Source organism: Microtus ochrogaster, chromosome 1 (genome assembly GCF_000317375.1).
Source record: "Microtus ochrogaster isolate Prairie Vole_2 chromosome 1, MicOch1.0, whole genome shotgun sequence".
Classification (NCBI taxonomy): Eukaryota; Metazoa; Chordata; class Mammalia; order Rodentia; family Cricetidae; genus Microtus; species Microtus ochrogaster.
Window position 1 is genome coordinate 25,339,948 of NC_022009.1, and position 21,763 is coordinate 25,361,710.

Here is a 21,763-nt window from a genome sequence, read left to right on the forward strand (position 1 = left end):
TCCACAGTGCTGGCACTACAAGTGTGTGCCATGCCATTAATTCAACTTACACACACACACACACACACACACACACACACACACACACACACACACACACTCAGTGCTCCCTCTAGTGGAGAATGCCGAGGATGTCTATAGCAGCAAACACTAGCAGCTGAAACAGGATTGAGGGGCTGGAAAGGTTGGCTCAGCGACTAAGAGGCCTGCTGCTCTTCCAGAGGACCCGAGTTTGGTTCCCAGTGTAACAGGTCCCCAGACTTTAGCACAACTGACACCATGATGGAAAGTCCATTCAGGTCATAAAATTCAGCAAGTAAATAGCACCACCTGCCAAAATGAAAAACAAAGACTTAATTCATCAAAGTCCATGGTTCTGGGGAAGTCTCTGAATGTACTGACCTGGCCTTTTGGCTTCTGTGGTTCTGGCTACCTGTTATTGCTAACTGAAGTATGGCAACCAAGGATGTGGTTTTGTGCTTAAAAGCTCACCCTGAAAAAGGCTCAGGGCTGCTCTGGGGTCTCGAACACTGGCCGGCTAATAAAGACTTTCTATTGGCTTAAACCCATGTCTAAGCAGTCTTCTCGGTGGATATACCTCAGCACCAGCACAGTAAGTGACTCATAACCAATGGAGCACCCCTAACCATGTGGCATACACTCACCCAGACATATAAATGAAAAATGAAAAAAAAAAAATTTAAAAAAAATGAAAAAGAGGAATGATTCAATAAATTTTAGAAACTAAAAATACAATTGTAAACATTAAGAATAATATTTTTGGGACTTTTAGTGAAAAGAGAAAGTATGTCTTTTTTGAATTAAGCAGATTAAAAATTAATATATTTTTAATATATGAATATTAAATATTCATAGCAGGATATACACAGTAGATACCATTTAAAAGGTTAGAAAGCTATACTGTAAACTAATAGAAGTGATTATCTCTGAAAGTAGGATTATGAGTATTCTAAAATGTATTTTCTGAAATTAAAAGTTTTTTTTTTTTTTTTTTTTTTTTGGTTTTTCGAGACAGGGTTTCTCTGTGGTTTTGGAGCCTGTCGTGGAACTAGCTCTTGTAGACCAGGCTGGTCTCGAACTCACAGAGATCCGCCTGCCTCTGCCTCCCGAGTGCTGGGATTAAAGGCGTGTGCCACCACCGCCCGGCTTGAAATTGAAAGTTCTTAACATGAACCTGTAGACTATTTGATATAATAAAAATTTCAAACCTACTCAAAGGTTGGAAAACTAGGATGTAATACCAATATTAATTACATTAAAATTATTTATTTTAATTTCTATGGTTGTTTTGCCTGTATGTATGTTTGTGTACTACATGTGTGTCTAGGGCATGAGGAGGTCAGAAGAGGGCATCAGATCCTCTGGAACTCAAGTTGCAAATGGTTGTAAGCTGCCATGTGGGCGCTGGGAATTGAACCCAGGTCCTCTGTTGGAGCAATAAGTGCCCCAAACCACTGAGCCATCCTGCCAGCACCCCCCTTTATTTATTTCCACTCGCTTTTATCAAAGAAACTGGATCATTTGACCTGGAGACTTTCCCACAGCCTTGATTTAGTAATTTATTTTTTATTACATTTATTTATTTATTGCATGTGTCCACACATGTGCATGCCATGGTGAATATGTGGGGGCAAGAGGAATTCCTTTAATCCTTCCATTTGTTGGATCTTGGATAATCGAACCTGAGTTGTCAGGCTTGGTGATAAGGGTCTTCATCCTTTGAGCTGTCTTGCTGGTCAGTCATGTAATGGCTTGATGCTATTCAACACTTTGTACAGAATTCTGTCTGTTTCACATAGATCCTTCATTAATATAGAGACCTGATAACATTTGGACATTCACTTTGTTTTTGCGGTGAGGTGGGACAAGGCTAAAACAATGTGGGGGCATTTGCATCTATTTTAAGGATCAGATGTCTTGCTAGCCGTCACTCATGGTTGATGTTACACCCGTCAATCATTAAGGATTGCAAGTTGATGACGGTCTAATTCTGCCATTTATTTTCCCTTTTTCAATTGGAATACTTCTTTTTTTTTTATTTGTAGCTTTGGTGCCTGTCCTGGAACTAGCTCTTGAAGACCAGGTTGGCCTTGAACCCACAAAGATCCACCGGCCTCTGCCTTCCAAGTGCTGGGATTAAAAGCGTGTGCCACCACCACCTGGCCAAATGGAATACTTCTTTAAAGGAAAAATTTCCGCAAGACATATTGGTATATATCTGAAAGTCTAACACTAGAAAGACAGAGGCAGCCTCCTGATCAAGAGTTCAAGGGTAGTTTTGGCTACATGAGACCCCATCTAAAAAAAAATGAACAACAACAACAACAAAAATAAACAACCAGTTGACCATCCAACCAATCAGAAGAAAGAATCCCGCTTAAATTTCCTTTCATCAACTATTTTATTGTCTTCTCAAAATAGAGCACAAAAGAAAGCATTTGATTCTCTTTAATAAGCACAGTCTCAATATTGATATACATAAAATATATGATCTATAGAATATATACATAGATATTTTTGTGTGTGAGGAACTGGTGTTTGAACTCAGGGCCTTACACATGATAGACATACACTCTATCACCAATGGGCATCTCTAACCCTCCTGCCCTCTGCTGTAGTGATGAGCATCAAACTCAATCCTTGCATGTCAAGGATTTACCACCATGGGAAACTTCCATCACCGTGACCAAGCACCTGCCGGACAAGAGTTAAAGGAGTAAAGATTTAATTTCCACTTTGAGATGCTTTGGTCAGTGGTCACCTGGCTCCATTGCTTCCAGTCTCTGCATGGTGAGGCAGAACGATATGCCAAAGAGCATACGGTACAGAAAAGTGGTTTGCCTCTTATTAAATATGAGACAGAAAGTAAGAGGAAAAGGGGCCAGGATGCCCTTCTAAAGTGGTTTGCCTTCTTTGCAAAGGCATGGTTTCAATGAACTACCTCCATAACTGGCTTCGACAGTTCCACTACCTCTCACTAGTATATTCAAACTCGGAATCCATCAATGTATTAAAGCACTGGTAGGTCAGAGCCCTCCTGACCACTTGTCTCTGGAACTCCCTCGGGTAGGCCTCCAGAGCTGTGCTTGGTGAATCTTCTAGGTAACTCCTAGTGCAATCAAGCCGGCATTCAAGATTAACATCACAGATACTGAGCCACATTCCCAGCCCCTAAGAACCACATTTTAAAAATAATTATGTGGTTTCCTAGCAGCTTTCAGAGGTGACTCATTATTTGTGTATCATAATGAACTCAAGGAGTTAAATTTTTTTTAATGTGGTTTAATCCATTTATGGTTTTAGCTCATGTAGCATAAATTATCTCACTTTTTCTTTTTTGATCCTTGAGAAAAAGCTTCTCTGTGTAGCCCTGGTTGTCCTGGAACTTGCTCTGCAGACCAGGTTGACCTCAAACTCAGAATCTGCCTGCTTCTTCTTCCTGACTGCCATGATTAAAGACACGTATCACCACGCCAAGCACATTGAATGAATAGGAGGCTCTTATGTTGGATTCAGAGTCCAATTCTGGTAGAAGTTGATAGATTCCTTGCTTTGTGGTTAAACAAGATGGTGATGGATGAGTTGAGTATGGATCACATCCTGAAATTCAGACAGGAGTTTAGTTTCTGGAGTCAGATGCTAATGGCATCAAGAGGGTAGAAACTACCCTGACTATAGCATTTAGAGTGAGGTCATTTGGAAGTGATAAGGATTAGATAAGGTTTTTAAGAGGGTGTAACAGATGCTTCATGATGTGGCTCAGCAGTTAAGAGCACTGGCTGCTTTCCCACAAGACTTGGGTTCAGATTCCCAGCATCCACACCGTGGCTCTCAAGCATCTGTATATCCAGTTCCAAAGGATACAGTGCCTTCCTCTGGCCTCAGTAGGCACTGCACACACATGGTGCACTGAGAAAGATGCAGGCAAAACACCCATACATATAAGATAAAAATGAATCTTTTTTTTAAAAAAATAGGGAGATATACACACACTCTTGCAACCATGTTGTGATATAGTCAAGGCTGTCTTTACAAAGTTATCAGCATGCAGTTTAACTTCCAACCTCCAGTAACTAAGAAACCCCTTTTCCTTTTAAGTTAGCCTTCCTCATTTACTCCCTTGTAGTAATGAAGGGTTAATACTGGAAATACGCTGAAATCATCTCATACATTTCTATGCCTAGACATAGAATAAGCCATTTAGTGTGGTGATCTGTATATGAGGAAGGATGTGGGAGTGCTTTTTATTTTTTATTATTTTATATTTTTATACAGGGTTTCTCAGTATAACAGTCCTGGCTGTCCTGGAACTCACTTTGTAGACCAGACCGGCCTCAAACTCACAGAGATCTATTCTGCCTGCTTCTGCCTCCCAAGTGCTGGGATTAAAGGTGTGCACCAGCACTGCTGGCAGTTTTTATGTTTAAAAATTTATTATTAGTAGTAGTATTGTGTGTGTGTGTGTGTATGTGTGTATGCACACATGTAATGTGTACGTGTGGGTCTGCATGCCATAGTGAGTTGAAGTGGGCAGAGCACAACTTTGTGCCATGAGTGCTCTCCTACCTTTAAGTGGGTTCTGGGATTGAACGCAGGTTGTCAGGCTTACGTGGTAAATGTCTTTATCCTCTCAGCCTTTCTTCTGGCCCTAATTATTTATTTTTTAAGAAATTTGGTCAGTGAATTGGCTCAGTAGGTAAAACCTGCTGGCCTGAGTTTGTTCCCTGATAACCGTATGGTGAAAGGAGAGAACCGACTTCCATGAGCTCTCCTCTGACCTCCACACACGCATTAGGGCACTTGTATTTCTGCCCACATACACACACATGTGCACACACGTAAAAGAAATATGATTTAAACATGAAAAAAGAAAAGATATTGCATGTTGAATAACAGCAAGAAGGAAATAGTTCTATCCATCTCATCAAGCTCAGGAGGAATTCCTACATCCCTCTCTCTCTTAGAGGGGAGAGAGGGTTTATTATGGCTTATAGTTTGGGGAAAGCATCCCATCATAGTAGGGAAGGCATGACGTCAGTCAAGCTCTGCCCCGTGTGGCACACATATCATTCTGACTTATGGATATGACCCTCCAGCCACCAAGAAAACCTTAAACTCTGCTCAGAAAACTTATTTGTCTAAAACGCTTTTAAAATTTCTGTATGTGAGAGGAGCCTTAGCTTACAGAAAATGAAGGCGAGTGTATATTATAGATATAATATAATAATGCAATACTTTCTTTGTGGCAGCAGGAGCTTAGACTTCCGGTGCAGAAAAGATTTATTTAGAGAGCACATGACAGCTGAGCTCTCCAAGCTGGCCTTGAACTCATGATCCTCCTGCCAGCAACCTCTCGAGTGTTTTCCTTCCTGGTGTACATCACCATGTCCTACTGATGGGGCCTCAGCCTTTGGGGGTTGTTTTGGCTAGTTTTATGTCAACTTGACACACGCTAGAGTCGTTTGGGAAGAGGGAAGACCCAATTGAGAAAAATGTCTCCATAAGATTGACCCGTGGGCGACTCTGTAGTGCGTTTTCTTTATTAGTGATCAATGTGGCCAGGCCCATTTTGAGTAGTGCCGTATTTGGGCTCTTAGTCCTTGGTGCCATATGGAAGCAGGCTGAGTAAGCATTAGTAAGGAGCTCTTCTCCATGCTTCCGAGTCAGTTCCTGTCTCCAGGTTCCTGTCTTGAATTCCTGCCCTGACTTCCTTCAGTGATGAACTGTGGGTGTAAGTGAAACAGAGTTGCTTTTGGTCACTGTTTCATCACAGTAGATCCTAACTAAGACACGTGTTAATCCCCTGGGCCTGTGCACCAGCACCAATAACCTGATTGCTGGAAGACTCTCCATGTTGTCTGCACCAGCGTGCAGTGTCCTCAGAAGCCGGAAGAAGCGCTCTGATCCCTGTAGACTGATGGTACAGATAGCTGTGAGCTGCTATGTGGTGAATGAGCGCAAATGTAGTTGACATATACCACAGTGATTCTAACTGTTGATTAAAAAAAATCTTCAAAAATTTATAGGTGGTAATCCATGGTTATTATAAAGTGTAAGGATTTACACCCGGGAGTTTAGCAAAAGGGGGAGGGGGATGAGAAATGGTGCCAGAGCCCATTTGCCTCCTCCTCCTCCTGCAGCGATGCCAACCTCCCCACCTGCAGCTATCAGCGCTTAGACCCTTTCCTCTCCCAGGATGCCACTGGCCTCAGTACTACTCACATTTCCAATTGCCTGTCTCTCCGAGTAAGAGAGTCCTTGCCGCCCGCTCTGCCCTCCTTTCCTGGCACTGGAAGGCTAGTGTGAGATTAATTTCCCAAGACAACTAAAAAAGACACTGAAGTCCCTGGTCTGCATCTCACATGAGCCCCATTCTTCTTCGGGTGCAGAGGGTCCAGGAAGACAAAGCAGCTCTCATCCTCACTGGTGATGGTTTTCTCCCTCTAATTACAGAAAACAGTCAGCTATTGTTCTGTAATTGCTCGTTGCAGTTGCATTTGGGCATTGTCCCCCCCCCCCCACTTTTTTTTATTCTTCCTTTGGACAAAAGCCTGTTTTTTTCTTTGTTCTTTTTCTTTTTTTGAGAAAGGGTTTCTCTATATAGCCCTGGCTGTCCTGGGATTCTCTATGTAGACCAGGCTGGCCTCAAACTTACAGAGGCACACCTGCCTCTGAGTGCTGGGATTAAAGCTGTGCATCATCCCTTCTGGGAAAAGCCTTTCTGATGTTTCTCTTGACCTACCTGCCTTTCTCCCTTCTCCCTCTCTTTTCTGCCGTGGTCCATTGCCACACCAGAGCCTCGTCGTTCTTTTGATGAACAGAAGAACATGATGTGGCATTTTTGGAGAAGCAAGGTTGCCTCCTCTAGTGTCTTTGTTGCTGTGATGGTTAATTTTGACTGCCAACAGGATGGGATTTCAGATCACCATGGAAACAAACCTGTAGGCGTGTATGAGGGATTTTTGTAGAGTAGGTTAATTGAGGTGGGAAGAACTACTTAAATGGAAAGGATCTACTCCAAATTAGCCATCTGATAGGCTGAACCAAAGTGGAAGAAAGGAGAAGGCTGACTCGCTCTAGTTCCTGGCCCCCTGGGGTGGCCATCTTTGTCTGTCACATGCTCCTATTGTTGTTCACACAGCTCCTTTGGTAGTTTGAAAGAAAATGACCCCCATAGGGAGAGGCACTATTAGGAAGTGCGACCTTGCTGGAGGAGGTGTGTCACTATGGGGAGGGGCTTTGAGGTTTCCGATGCTTAAGCCACAACCAGTGTGGCAGAGTTGTTTCCTGCTGCCTGTGAATCAAGATGTAGAACTCTTAGTACCTTCTCCGGCACCATGTCTGCTGCACGTTGCCATGAGGATAATGGACTAAACCTCTGAAACTGTAAACCAGCCCCAGGGAAATGTTTCCCTTTATAGGCATTGCCGTGGGCATGATGTCTCCTCACAGCTATAGAAACCCTAATTAAGACAGCTCCACTACACTGGGGGCTGCCTGACTATGGACAGAAAGCTTCAAACTGAGGAACCAAAATAAAGCTTTCTCCCCCTTTTAAAGTATTTGGACACAGCAAAGAAAAAGGGACATACACGTTCTAGTTCCTGCTCAGGTTTACATTGAACAAGCCCATTTAGAAGACAGAGGCTGCCGGACATGGAGCCTGTACAGGGGCCTGTAGGCAGACTTTTCTTTCCCATCAGTCACTTCCAAATAACCACACAGAGGCTTAATATTAATTATTAATGTTTATTGGGAGCACGGGGAGGCAGGGGGAAAGCGAAGTGGAGAGGGGAGGAGGGAAAGGGAACGGAAAAAATGTATAGCACATCCCTATCCAAACAATTAAAATGAGAAAGATTTAAAAAAGATTATAAATGCTTGGCTGATAGCTCAGGCTTATCTCCATCCAGCTCTTGCAACTTAAACTAACACAGATTTCTATTCATCTATGTGCTGCCCTGAGGCTTGTTTGCCTCTTCTATGAACTTCTCGTGTTATTTCTTCTGTGTCTGGCTCGAGACTCCTCACACTCTGCCCTTCTTCTTCCCAGAATTCTCTCTGCCTTGAAAATCCTGCCTACCTATCAGCCTATCAGCTTTGTATTGACAATGAGAACAACACATTTTCACAGTGTTCAGAAGGAATATTCCACAGCAGAGGCCAGCTTCTTGGAGCACAGGAAGGAAAGGATGGAGAGAGTCTCTGGGATAAATACAGAGAATACTCAGTGGTACCCTCTACACGAGTTTCACTTTTTCAGTGTGCGAACATCAACAGGAGATCAGAACTTGCTATAGATTTGAAGAATCATGGACTATGAAGGTTAGAAGAACCCTTGGAGTTCTACCTATGAAATTCTTTTGCTCTACAAGAGAAGATCCTGAGACCCTGTGGTCAATTAGTGGGAGTTGTGGTCAATGACTGGCCAGTTAAAAGGAATTACCATTTACCATTTTCCTCTGTTCCTATCAAAATGGGTTGAGGACCTTAGGGTGCAACTTTCTTTGGCCTTATATGTTTGCCTGAAATGATTCTCTTTCTGAATCCATCACTGGTCAAAGTGGGCCTCCCATTTCAGAGGGAAGTTTTGGAGTCAAGGATCATGGGGCTTTGTCTCAGCTTTGTGTCTATGGGGTGATCTTGTATAAATACTTAGGTTTCTGGACCATATTTTGCTCAACTGTAAAATGGGGGATAATAATAATAGTGATAGCATATATCATGAAGAGTAAATGTAAAAATATACTTAAAGCATCCAGACTAGTATGTATATAAATATATACACATTTATTTCACTTCAAGAAATTTGTTTAGGATTCAGATTCACACGGGATGCTGGGGAGAGAGCTCAGGTGGGTAAAATGCTTGTCTTGCAAATATGAGTACCTCAGTTTGATCCCCAGAACCACACCCCCCAAAACTGGGTGTGGTAGCACAAATTTGTAATCCCAGCACCAGGGAGGCACCCACGTAGGGATTCCAAGAATCCAAGAACTTGATGGTTAACTAGCTGGCCTACTTGCCCAATTGCAGGCCGATGGGATTTTGTCTCAAAAAGGAAAGACATTGAGGCTGTCCTTGAAGGCCACATGGACACTAGCCCAGTGTGCACTCCCAGCATGTGCAGCTGCACACACACACACACACACACACACACACACACACACACACACACCACCATGTGCACACACACAGAAGAATTCATATGGCTTTTGCTGTAACTGAGTTGGGTGAAGTGTTTTCACAAGGCAGTTTTCCTTTCAGAACAGATGAGGACCATGATGCTCCCAGCTACTATGCCGTTTGTGGGGTTCCTCAGCTTGATTATTATGGTACTCAACTTCCAGGTCAGAAATTCTAGATTATTCACTTTATTGGCTGATTTTGACCTAAGCTAGAATCTTCAGAGAGGAAGGAATCTTGGTTGAGGAAATGCCTTCCTGAGACCTAGATGTGAGGCATTTTCTCAATTAGTGATCAATGAGAGAGGGCCCAAGCCCATCGTGGCTGGTGCCATGCCTGGCTGGGGGTTCTGGGCTCTATAAGAAGGTGGGTTGAGTAAGCCACGTGAAGCAAACAAGTAAGCAGCGCCACTCCATGGCCTCTGCATCAGCTCCTGCCTCCCGGTTCCTGCCCTGTTTGGGTTCCTGTCCTGACTTCCTTCAATGATGAACAGCAAGGTGAAAGTGGAAGCTTTTGGTCATGGTGCTTTGTTGCAGCGTTATTGATTTCTTTCTGATATCAGAAACATTCCTTTTGCCTCCGACAGGCCTAGAACAGCTGATCGCATTGTGGCACAGACTAGGCAGGTGCCTAGAAATTGTCCAAACCCAAGAGGTCTTCCCCCTGCCCCACACTAGACCCTGCTTCTGCTATCTCAGCCCTTGAACCCCAGTGCAGCTGGGGTGGAGATTGGCATGCGGATAACACAGCTGGATTGTGACCAGTTTTCCGTCCTGGGAAGGCACTGACAAGCCTCCTGGCTTCGGTCAGTGCTTCATACAGCTGCTCTTCTCCCTGAAGGGCACCGTTCACCTTTGGGTACCACTGGACATCACGCTGGCATTGCTCCCTCGCTTACCACAGGCTCTTTGTTCTTTCCTTTGCCCCGGAACACGGGGAGCAGTTTCCTAATCGCTTCCTCTACAGTGATTTTGTTTCCGGCCTTTAAGAGGAACCCTGTTCTTTGCGTCTTCTTGCAGATGGTTCATTTCGAGAACAGAGACACACACAATCTTGCATGAAATCCTAAATACTCAATCACCAGCCTCGGATCTTGCTGCAGAAACACAGCTGGGGCTTGGGGAGATTCTGAAATGTTCCTCTTCTGGCTTTTGTTGCTTACTTTGCATTTTCTATTGAGTTTCTCTGGTCAGATTCCTCTCCTGGTTTAAAACTCTCCGATGGCCGGGCGGTGGTGGCGCACGCCTTTAATCCCAGCACTCGGGAGGCAGAGACAGGCGGATCTCTGTGAGTTCGAGACCAGCCTGGTCTATAGAGCTAGTCCAGGACAGGCTCCAAAGCCACAGAGAAACCCTGTCTCGAAAAAAACCAAAAAAACAAAACAAAACAAAAAACAAAAAAAAACTCTCCGATGGATTCCTATCACGCATTGATTAAAATCTAAACCCTTCAAGCTCTATGTGGTGTAGCCCCGCCCGGCACTTCCACCTTCTTGCACACGACTGTCTTTGCCTTGGTCACACCGGATTCCTTTCTGTTTCTCAAACACACCAAGCTTGCCTTTACCCTTGAGTCTTCCAACTTGCTGTTTCTTCTTTCTGGAATACTCTTAGCCCTCTTCCTACCACCGTGGCTGGCTTCCTCACCTGTGACATCTTACTTGACAATGCTCTCCAAAGTGGGGACCAGTAGCCTCTGCCCAGTTTTTCTGCGTCTCTCCTCCCTAGGGTTTATTATAGCACCTGACTGTAATAAATTGTTTTCTTATCATTTCCTTTCCTTCGCCACCTTAGCCCAACGATGCTCTCTATCTACCAGGGCAGGGACTTTGTCTCTGTCACCATTCTGTCTTCAGCTTGGAATACTGACTCTATGCCAGACACTGTGGATCCAAATCCTCGATGTCCCAGATGTATATTCTAGCAGCAGACAAAGTCATTTGAAGAAATGAATGATATCATTTCAAGTTAAAAGTGCTATAATAAAATGTTATAATAAAGGGGATAGAGTAAGTCTCAGAGAATGTTGGGGTGGCTGGGCAGTTTTAAACAAGGATGGTGTCTTAGGTTTCTATTGCAATGATAAAACACCATGACCAAAAGCAACGACGTAGAGAGAAGAGCGTTTATTATCCAGGTCAGTCAGGGCAGGAGTTCAAGGCAGAAATGTGGAGGCGAGAGTTGATGCAAAGGCCATGGAGGGGTGTTGCTTACTGGCTTGGTCCTCACAGCTTGCTCAGCCTGCTTTCTCATAGAACCCAGGAACCACCAGACCAGGGGAACATCACCCACAGTGAGCTTTACCCTCCCATATCAATCATGAATAAAAAAAAAATACATCGCAGGTTTACCTGAAGGCCAATCAGGTGATGGTATTTTCTTAGTTAAGGTTTTTTTCTTCCAAAACGACTCTAGCTTGTGTCAAGTTGACATAAAACTAGCCAGCACAGGTGTCCTGTCTGTGGAAGTGACCTTAGCACAGAGAACAGACATTCCAGGATGGAGCAAACCTATGAAGATAGGGGGAGTAGCAAGTGTGAGGGCAGCAGCCAGCTTGGTAGGTTGAGGAATGAAAAAGAAGCTACTCTCGTTGGAGTGTGGTGAGCCAGGGGAGAGAAGCATTGGTGGATTTTTATATGTAATGTAACAACTCTGCACATCAATATTCAGCTGATTCTTACAAGGACTTCCTAAGTAAGTCGAGGCCAAGAAAATGGAATGCTTATCAAGAAGGAATTAAAGATTCCATCAAATTAGAAAATCTGCTGTAAGGCACGTGGTGCAAACATAATTCACTGCGTCTGCACTAAGGGCTGTTAATCTTGGCTATAGACTAAAACCCCTCAGAAGTTCCACAAAGTATTATATCTGGATCCTGCCCATGGAAGCTGAATTTAACTGGTCCAGGGATGGCCTGGGAGGATGCTGAGGGCTCTGTAGATAAACACGATGTGACTGAGAACAACTCTCAGTTCGGCTTCTTTTTTACCATAGCACATTACTTCCTTGTTAGAACCTTTCCCTTGGCTGGTGATTTGAAAGAAAATGGCCCCACAGGCCCACAGGGCGCTATTAGGAAGTGTGGGGCTTGTTGGAGGAAGTGTGGGCTGAGAGGATCCGGAGAGAACCTTCGTCCAGCGACAGATGGAGATAGAGAGAGAGACCCATATGGGAGCACTGGACTGCGCTCTCAAGGTCCAGTTGAAGAGCAGAAGGAGGGAGAAGATGACCAAGGAAGTCAGGACCACGAGGGGTTGGTCCACCCACTGATACAGTGTGACTGATCTAAGGGGAGCTCACCAAAGCCAGCTGGACTGGGACTGAACAAGCATGTGATCAAACTGGACCCTCTGAATGTGGCTGACAGTTGGGCCCGACTGAGAAGCCAATGATAATGGCACTGGAATTTGTCTCTACTGCATGTACTGGCTTTTTGGGATCCTAGTCTATTTGGATGCATACCTTCCTAAGCCTGGATGTAGTGGGGAGGGCCTTGGAGTGGGGGAGCAGGAGGGAAGTGGGAGGAGGGGAGAAAGTGGAGATTTTGATTCCTATTATTTATAAAGTAATAAAAAATTATCAGAGAAAAAAAACCACCACCACCACCAACAAAAAGAGTTGCTGCGGTCATTGTGTCTCTTCACAGCAATAGAAACCCTAAGACAACTGACCTGGTGAAACCACCCATGAGCCTTTGGGAGATTACTGAGGCCCAGATCCCAATCTAGACTCTAAAATAAGAATCTTGTGGGGGTTAGGATTCAGTTACTACTTGTTTTAAAGGTACCTCAGTTGGTTGCCTGTCTGCTTTGGAGCTTCTTACTCTGTTCTTCTGATTTTTCTATCTGCTTTGTCTTTTTGTGTGTTCTTGGGTGAGAAGCATTTTTAATTCTTTTTTTTTTCCTTGTAATTTTCACGGGATTTCAGAAGGGAGAGGATTTAAGTAGGTGTGTTTAATCTATCATGTTTAATTGGGAGTCTGCAAACTTGAAAAATCAATTTAATTAAATTTTAATATGAAAGTTTACACATTCACTATATAAATTGAAAGCGCTTTACACTTTCCGTTCCTCAGCGACAACTGCTGGCGTGTAGCACTAACAGTTTCTTAGTCAAACTTACTGTTTAATTATAGCAATCAAATTATGTTCCCCCCCCCCCGCCCCAGCCGTTTCACTCATGCTAGGCAAATACATTCATTTGCTCTCATCTGGAGATTTATTTCTTTATTTTCTGTGGTCCTGGGAATTGAACTCAGGACCGCGGCCACGCTAATAGTGTGCTGTATGACTGGGCTTCACCTCCAACCCCTTGAAAAATATCACAGTCTTTTGCTATACTTTTCTCAACCTTTTAAAATTTTGTAAATTAGCCGGGCGGTGGTGGCGCACGCCTTTAATCCCAGCACTTGGGAGGCAGAGGCAGGCAAATCTCTGTGAGTTCGAGACCAGCCTGATCTACAAGAGCTAGTTCCAGGACAGGCTCCAAAACCACAGAGAAACCCTGTCTCGAAAAAAAAAAAACAAACAAAATTTTGTAAATTAATTATTATTTTGCGCATGTTTGCGTGCCTGTGTGTGCACGCATATGGGCTCGTGCACAGCACACATGTGGACACACGTGGAGGTTAGAGGTCATCTTGATGGAGCTGAGTCATTCCTTTCACCAGTCTGTGGTGTGATGGTCCAACACGTATCATCAGGTGTGTGTAGCAAACACACATTTTACCCCCAGAACCATACCATTGGCCGCATTCTGCTCCATCTCAGTGCTTTTGGGTGACTTTCTCTGTTCCTGGGTTGTTCCCCCAGACACTCTTCCTTCGGGGAGTTCCCTGTTCAACTTTTAATTCCCAGCCTATGAGTCAACTTTTAGTTTCCTCCTGGACAGAGTTAATGCTTCCTGCTTTGTGCCCGATATTCCTTGACTCATATGTAACTTTACTGATTCTTGCCCCATCTGGACATTATTGATCTTCAGTGTGTATGAACTGCAAATTTGAATTGGTGAGGACTATGTTGGTCAACTCTATGTCATCACTGTCTCTGTGCTGTGGTCACCTTCTCTATCTTTTTTTTTTTTTTAAAGCTAGTGAAGAGCCCAGAATATAAAAGTCATAAACCCAAACACATTCTGAGGAAGTTGAAGCTGACAGCCATTGTTAACTTGTAACAATTAATTTCTGCTGTAAGAGCCTACATTCTGGCAGTTACCTGTGTACAATGGTAAACGTTTAACAATTGCTTCCTGCCTTCTAGGTAGGCAGTTACCGCAGGCAAGGGTTAGCTTCTGACTATGGCCTCTATCAGGGATCCCTGCTTTGCTTTTAACTGCCCCTCTATGTAATTCTACTCTCTGCCTTGCATTTTTTTCAGGGACAGTGAAAAACAGCTTCATTATCCACAGGCTTCTGCAAGCATCTTAAGTTTGCATCCTATGATCAAAAGTTGTAAATCTTAAAATGTAATGTGACTTTAAGCCTAACATCAAGATTGTAAAAGCTCTTTGACCCATACCTATGCTTAATTTTTACTATAAGAAGAGGCTCAAACTGGCTTCTATTGACCAGTGGCCCCAGCGAGCTGAAGGTTTATTTTTTTTCCTCATTTTTTCTTTTTCTTTTTCTTTTCCCTGCAGTGACTGGAATAAAGTTAGCTTCTTGTTCCTAGACTTCGGTGATCTGTACCCCATTATTTGTGCACCCTGGGACAAAACAGATTCATTCATTTGATTTTATAAGTGTTTGGCCTGTATGTATGTGTATATACCACATGTGTGCTTGATGCTCAGAAGAGGGCATTGGATCCCCTGGAACTGAAGTTTCAGGTAGTTGTGAGTTGCCATGTGGGTACTGGAGAATGAACCCGGGTCCTCTGGAAGAGCAGGAAGTGCTCTTAACTGATGAGCTAGCTCTCCAGCCTCTGTGATCACTTTCTTTCAGTCTTTTTTTTTTATATTTATTTATTTATTTATTTATTTATTTATTTTTTGGTTTTTCGAGACAGGGTTTTCAGTCTTTTTTTTAAAAATTTTTTTCTTTCTTTTCTTTCAGTCTTCATGTGGCTCTTTTACTCTTTTTAAAGTATCCCCACCACCTTTTCCTTTTTTTTGAAACAGGGTCTCTTTATGTAGTCTTGGTTGTCCTGGAACTTGCTTTGTAGACCAGGCTAGCCTTGAACTCACGGAGATCCACGTGCCTCTACCCTTTGAGTGCTGGGATTAAATGTGCACCACCACACTCAATCAAATATGTGACTTTTCATTTATGATGCCTTTCAATGAAGCTAAGTTCTTACATTTAATACAGTTGATTTAATAAATGTATCAAGGATTCCTTTACACTTCATGCATATGACACCTAAGCCCTTTCTTGAGCTCATGAGGATGGTTTACTTTAAAATTTGCCTTAATTTTCTCATTGGACTCTTGACTTCAATTAGTTTCTGCACATGGAGCTAGTTGAAGGGTCCCACAGATAAGTAGGGTTCAGCTCATGCCCTGGAACCCCCATTTCCCCCAGTGATCTGGAATGCCTGCCTATCAGAATCAAGCTTTCACAGAGGTCTGGAGGCTTCTGGGCTCTTTTGGAGATTCCATCCCTCTACTCATACCTATGCCAATGTCACATGGTCTCCATTTTCATGGCCTAATTGTACTTGTGGAATGTGGAAGTCCAAGTCCTGGAAGCATGTTCTTCACTAATGTTTTGATTATGCTTTATTCTGTGTTTTCCTATATAATCTTTAGATCATGTAGGGCCAGATATATATATATATCAAATCTCCTGTTGGAGATTTGACTAGAATTACATTGAATTGACAGATGAATTCTCCCATTCTATCTTTGTCTTCCTACAACGAGAACAGCTTCTGATGTTTATAGCATGGATGTCTTGTAATGTTTTCAAAGTACATCTTGTAAGTCAACATTTGGTCATTAGAGCTCAATATATCAGGATCACAGATAACTCAGATCCATCTGCATATTCTTACTATTTGACAACCATCAGTAAATTTCTTCTTCGCCGACTCATTCTAATGCCTACTTAAAACCTACAGATCTACAATTGCATCCTCCCACTAAATACGAATCCATAACCTGACTCCTGAAAAACGTTCTGGATAAGATTCCATGTCGGTATCTCAGACAGAGAGAAACGACAGAGAAAGACTCAGCTCTGGCTCAGGGATGGAGAGTGGCTTAGTTAGTCTCAGAATAGCAGGTGCTCTGGCTGGAGTCCGCGGCCTAAGGAACCGAGGAGAACTACAAGTCCCGGCAGGCCGCGCGGCACCGGCTTTGGTAAGCGCCGGGGTGACTGAGGTACGGTTTCCTGGAGTTTGGTATCCCGGCTGCGGCGGTTCTGCTTCTCTTCCCTCTGGGTGAGTAGCATCCGCGCACCGAGCCCGGGCAGACCCGGTCCCCAGATCGCGCGGCACGTGCAGCGCGGGGGAGCGGGTGCAGACCTGCTCCTCATCTCCTGAGCTCAGGCTTTGCAACCCTGGCGAAGCTGGGAGGAAACAAGGGCGTGTGACCCTGTCACCTCAGTAGGAGCGACCACGTGGTTCTGGTGACTCGCTGTGCCCCGCCCCCTTTCTCTGCGACGCTGTAGCTCTGTGCCCTAGCGGTCGTTAGCGTGGACTGGTCACTTTGGTGGCCCAACCTTGAGTGCACCGGAGTAGGCGGAGGTGGAGAGGGGCTGCGAGTGGCTCCGCCAGAAGCATTCACACCTTGGTGGCCTTGTGGGCTTCCCAGCGGAGGTAGCCGGGGGCGGTGAGCGTGGAGTGGTGAAGAGCAGGGGGCTCCCTAGAGACCAGGTCACCTAAGCTTGCAACAGGCGCCAGTCTACTTTTGAACCGCGCGTCTAGTTTCCAGATGCTCTGTGCATCCCGCTGGATTATGGAGAGAAAGCCATTAGAAGACACCCAGTACAGCTGCCCCAGACTTCAGTGGCGTTCACTTGCCACCGAGTGGGAAGCTTAGCGGTTAGTAGGCGCTCGAGAAAGAATTGCTGAGTTGATAGGAATTAGATTTTGTCCTCTCCCAAATTTTCTTTAAGCGTCTTCTCGTCACCGTAGTTCTCAGGCTGAATTCTGCCTCAGAATTATGTGGAGGGCTTGTTACTTTACAGAATTCTGCCCACTCCCCTCCAAACTTCTGATTCTAGGATGGTATTTGAAGTCTGGAATCGGCATGTCCAACATGAATCCTGGAGATGCAATGTTGTTATCTTGGGGACCGTGATTTGGATGCTACTATTTTAGAAGGAAAAAAAAAATCCATAAGTTCTTCATACCTGGTTATGGTTGTGTTTTTTTTGTTTTTGCTTTTGTCCATGTTTGCCAGCTTCACTGCTGTAGCTGTAGCCCCCCCCCCCCCGAATTGCTTTCCTGTGGCTCACCCTCCTCCCCATTACATTATATATGTATACTCACGTAGTTTCGTCACTCGTATCATTTTTTTCCCCCTGGGCTAGAGCATAATTTATTTTACTGTGTTTTTTGCTTGATTGGTATTCAACAGGCCGTATGGTGTGAGATTTTTACCTCTGCTGAGAGAATTTGCATTTCATTTCTTTCCAAATAGACTCCACCCCACCGGATTTTTGTCGGAGAAGGTTCTGGTGAATGAGAGGAATGCTTGGTTTTGTCATCCCTCCCTGTCTTGTCCAACCCCAATAGACAGCACACTGGGTCACCTAGGTCTCAGTGTCCCTGACAGAGAACCATTGGCCACCCCAGGACCCAGCCAATTCTTTGTTTATATCCACCTGTTGTTCTGGTGGCCGAGCAAACACACCTAGATTCAAGCTTTTGTTCCATTGGCTCTTAACCCTGGGCAGTTCCTTCCACTTCCTTGTCTGTAGAGTGAAATTCCAAGGATACCACCTGGGAATCTAGTTGTGTAAGTTACGTGAGCTATTGCTTTAAGCACCTTTGGGAAGCTCCCTGACCTCTCTGCTGCTTGCTTGCCCTTTGCTCTTGGCCTTACGTTGTTAGTCCCTTTTCTAAGATGAGCTGAGTTCGATGTTTCTCGACGGTGCCTGGGTAAGATTTATTTTCCTTATCTGCTGAGGAACCTTGGCCTTGATCAGGTACTCCTTAATTAAATTGATATTGATCTGAGTAACTTCTAGCCAATCCACTCTAGGCAGTGTAGTGAAAGCTCACTCTTGCATTGAACTTTAGCACTATTTGCAGGATGGCAAAGACTGGGAGCCTCCTCAGGTCAGCTGTTCCTGGGTATTGACTCATCTTGCTGTTTCTCTTCAAGAGTATTTTTGGGTCTTTTCTGTTTTGGAGAACGAATAAAAAACAAATTAGTGCTCACTTGTCCAATAATCTCTGTGGGAAATGGGAGGTAGCCAGGGTCACTTTTGGGAAAAAGTGAATTTGCTGCCTCCGTGACTTCCCTCAGTGGTGTTTTCGAGGGGGATGTGAGTGGGGGCTGTAATTTCAGGCTGGTATTCTCAGGATGCGGCCTGGGAAGGGGCGGCCAGCAGGCGTTAGTTGGAAAGGCCATTCACAATCAGTGCTTGATTTCCTATTTAGTTCTGTCCTTGAGATGGACATTTTTGTTTGACCGTCAGCTTCCACTTGTTCAGCTTCCTGGTATATGGTGTCATGACAAACTGGGGGTCTCCTCTGGCCCAGAGACAAAGAATTCGTTCTTCCCATTGATTTGACAATTAAACAACCACGTCGGCCAGCGCTTCAGGCTTGAATGTATCATTTCTAGTGAGGAATATTGCTTGATCTTTGACGTGGTATTAGTGACTTCCAGAGCTGCCAACACTATCTTCCACAGGCTTGGCTCTTTGGGGGCTTGGTAGCAGGTCAGAAAAGATAGCTTCTGTCTGCAGCAGCTCTGTTTACTTTAAGCCAGTAGTAAGAACTTCTTTAGTATCTTGAGGTCCAAGTCTCACTATCAAAGAGATATATTGTTAAAAAAAGAGAAAGATGGGCCTGGAGAGCTGGCTTATGGATATGAGCTCAGATGTGTTGTTTATTCAGGGGTCTGGAGTTTGGTTCCTAGAACCCACATCGGATGACTCACAAATGTGTAACTCCAGCTCTAGGGGATCTTGTGTTCCCCTTCTGATCTCCACGGGCACCTGCACACACACACACACACACACACACACAGATATGCACACAGACACATGGACAACACATACACACAGAGAGACACAGAAACATACACAGACACACGTGCAGAGGCACACACAGAAACAATACACAGACACACATATATACACACACACACAGGTTAAAATAAATCTTAAAAAGAACAAAAGGACTGGCTGAACATTTGCAGTGGAAAGTCCTGTTTATGTCATCTCTTTGCCAGTTTACTGGCTGTGCCACCTGGGGCTGGACACTCTGTGTCTTTGTGTCCTCGTTTATACCTGGGAGGATGATGCTTGCCTCATCTTACTGCTCTGTGTGGAGTATTAACACAGTGAGTGCACCATGTGGTGGGATTAAAAGTGTGCCCCACCTGACCCCGCGTGCGTAGAGAACTCTGTAAAGGTTGATTATTGCTAATAATGTCATCTAGTGATTATGTTTTAGGCTCTTGGTAGCCTCAGACCTCCTGTAAGGTGTGTGGGGCCTTCTCAGAGGTAACGCAGGTGAAAGTCAAGGCAAGAAAACAGAACGGGGCAGGTGATTCATTAGCAGACGCCTTAATAATGAAAGGTGTTTTTCACTGACAGACATACTTCATGCGTGACAGGCCTTTTAAAATACCCCGAGGGAAACAGCTCATTTATATGTTGAAGACTCTCTGACACCTTATGGAAAGCTCCAACTCCAATTTATTTAGACACAGTTTGGCTCTTATATCATCTATTTTATGTATTTCAATTCCTACTGCTTTTATTACTGAGGACATTGGTTTGAAAATGGGATTGCCTCCCCGTTCCTTTGATACTCAGAGGTGGTCTCAAGGGTAGGCGAGACCGCAGTCCATCATGGCTGCTGTAGAGGATGGTACAGCAGGAGGGTGGGGTTCAGAGGAGCAAAGGTGGGGGGCAGTATGGGGGTAATAGGGAGAGAATGACTATTGAGTTGGAAGTCTGGGGTATCTTCATCTAGAGACTTGTGTTACTGGCTCTACACAGGCCTCATGGGGCATATAGGTGTTCCATTGATTAATTCAGTTAGTAAATGTTTTGGCACACTTACAGTCTGGCTTATTACATCCTGGGGACCACATTTGACCAGGCCCATTGCTTTACGTGGCCCTTTTGGTTGCCTTGCACTAGAATGGGGAGTTGAGGAGTGGCCTTAGAGATGGAGTAGCCCCCAAAGGTAAAGTAGTTACTCTGTGGCCCTTTTTAGAAGAGCTTGGTGGCCCCTGTTCTAGGAAGAGAGCACACATAGTTTCCTTACTTTCCTTGGAGTGTAGTTTGTGGCGTGTTGGAAAACTAGCAAGTTGGAATAGAGTGGGTGGAGGTCAGGGTGGAAGGGCCAGAGATCCTTCGAGAAATCTGGCTGCAGATCTCTTAAGACCTTGGCTCTTGTGAGTCAGTTGAGAGTATTTGGATAGCTGCATGGACAGAGTGAATGGTTGAACTTTAGTCTCTACGTAGGCATCAGCTTGGGAAAGTGGGGAGTTTGAGGCCATCCTTGTCTATATAGTGAGATCCAGGCTAGCCGGGGCTGCATAGACTCTATTTCAAACCAGTCAGTCAACCAATCAACCAACCAACCAACCAACCAACCAACCAACCAACCAACCAACCAACCAACCAGTAAGCCTGCTGAGGGAAGAGAATTGCTCTATTTAATAGCTGACTTACTGTGTTTACTTCTATTTTGATCTTGAGGTCTTGGAGCGGTGATTCTCAGAGACCTGCGGGTCACGACCCTTTTATAGGGGTCACCTAAGACCATCCAAAAATGCAGATATTTATATTACAGTTCACAACAGTAACAAAATTAAAGTTATGAAGTAGCTACGAAAATAATTTTATCATTGGGGGTCACCACAACATTAGGAACTGTATTAAAGGGTCACAGCATTAAGAAGGTTGAGAGCCACTGTTTTAGACTAATGACTATGCCTTAGGGTTTCTATTGTGAGCAGACACCATGACCAAGGCAACTCTTAGAAAGGAAAACATTTAATTGAGGCTGGCTTACAGTTCAGAGGTTTAGTTCTTTGTCGTCATGGTGGGAAGCTTGGTGGCTTAAAGACAGACTTGGTGCTGGAGAGGTAGCTGAGAGTTCTATATTTTGTGCAGGTGACAGAGTGGTCTGAGACACTGAGTGTGGCTTGAGCATATATGAGACCTCAAAGCCCACCTCCTCAGTAACACACTTCCTCCAACAAGACCACACCTGCTCAACAGGGCCATACCTCCTAAATTTCTCTCAAGTAGTACTATTCCCTAATAAGCACACTTTCAAATATGTGCGCCTATGGGGGGGGGTCATTCGTAATCAAACCACCACAGACTGTATCATAATTCTTTTTCTCGTTATGCTGTCTGATATAGGCAAAAGGAAAATGAATTTATTTTGCTCATAGTTTCACATCGGGGTCATTTGGCC

At 44.3% G+C, this 21,763-nt stretch overlaps 1 protein-coding gene across 4 annotated transcripts in view; it reads left to right on the plus strand.

The window, feature by feature from the left end:
* The first annotated feature begins 16,556 nt into the window (after nt 1-16,556).
* Adck1 (aarF domain containing kinase 1) overlaps nt 16,557-21,763 on the plus strand; it is a 97,268-nt gene continuing 92,061 nt past the window's right edge. For 2 of the 4 annotated variants that reach the window (XM_013350777.2, XM_026781989.1), the window contains exon 1: nt 16,808-16,963. The gene's annotated coding sequence lies outside the window, so the exon portion shown is untranslated. Of the gene's footprint in view, nt 16,586-16,807; nt 16,964-17,005; nt 17,189-21,763 lie in introns of those variants that run through there. The other 2 variants (XM_013350821.2, XM_026781983.1) reach the window with 2 other exon arrangements.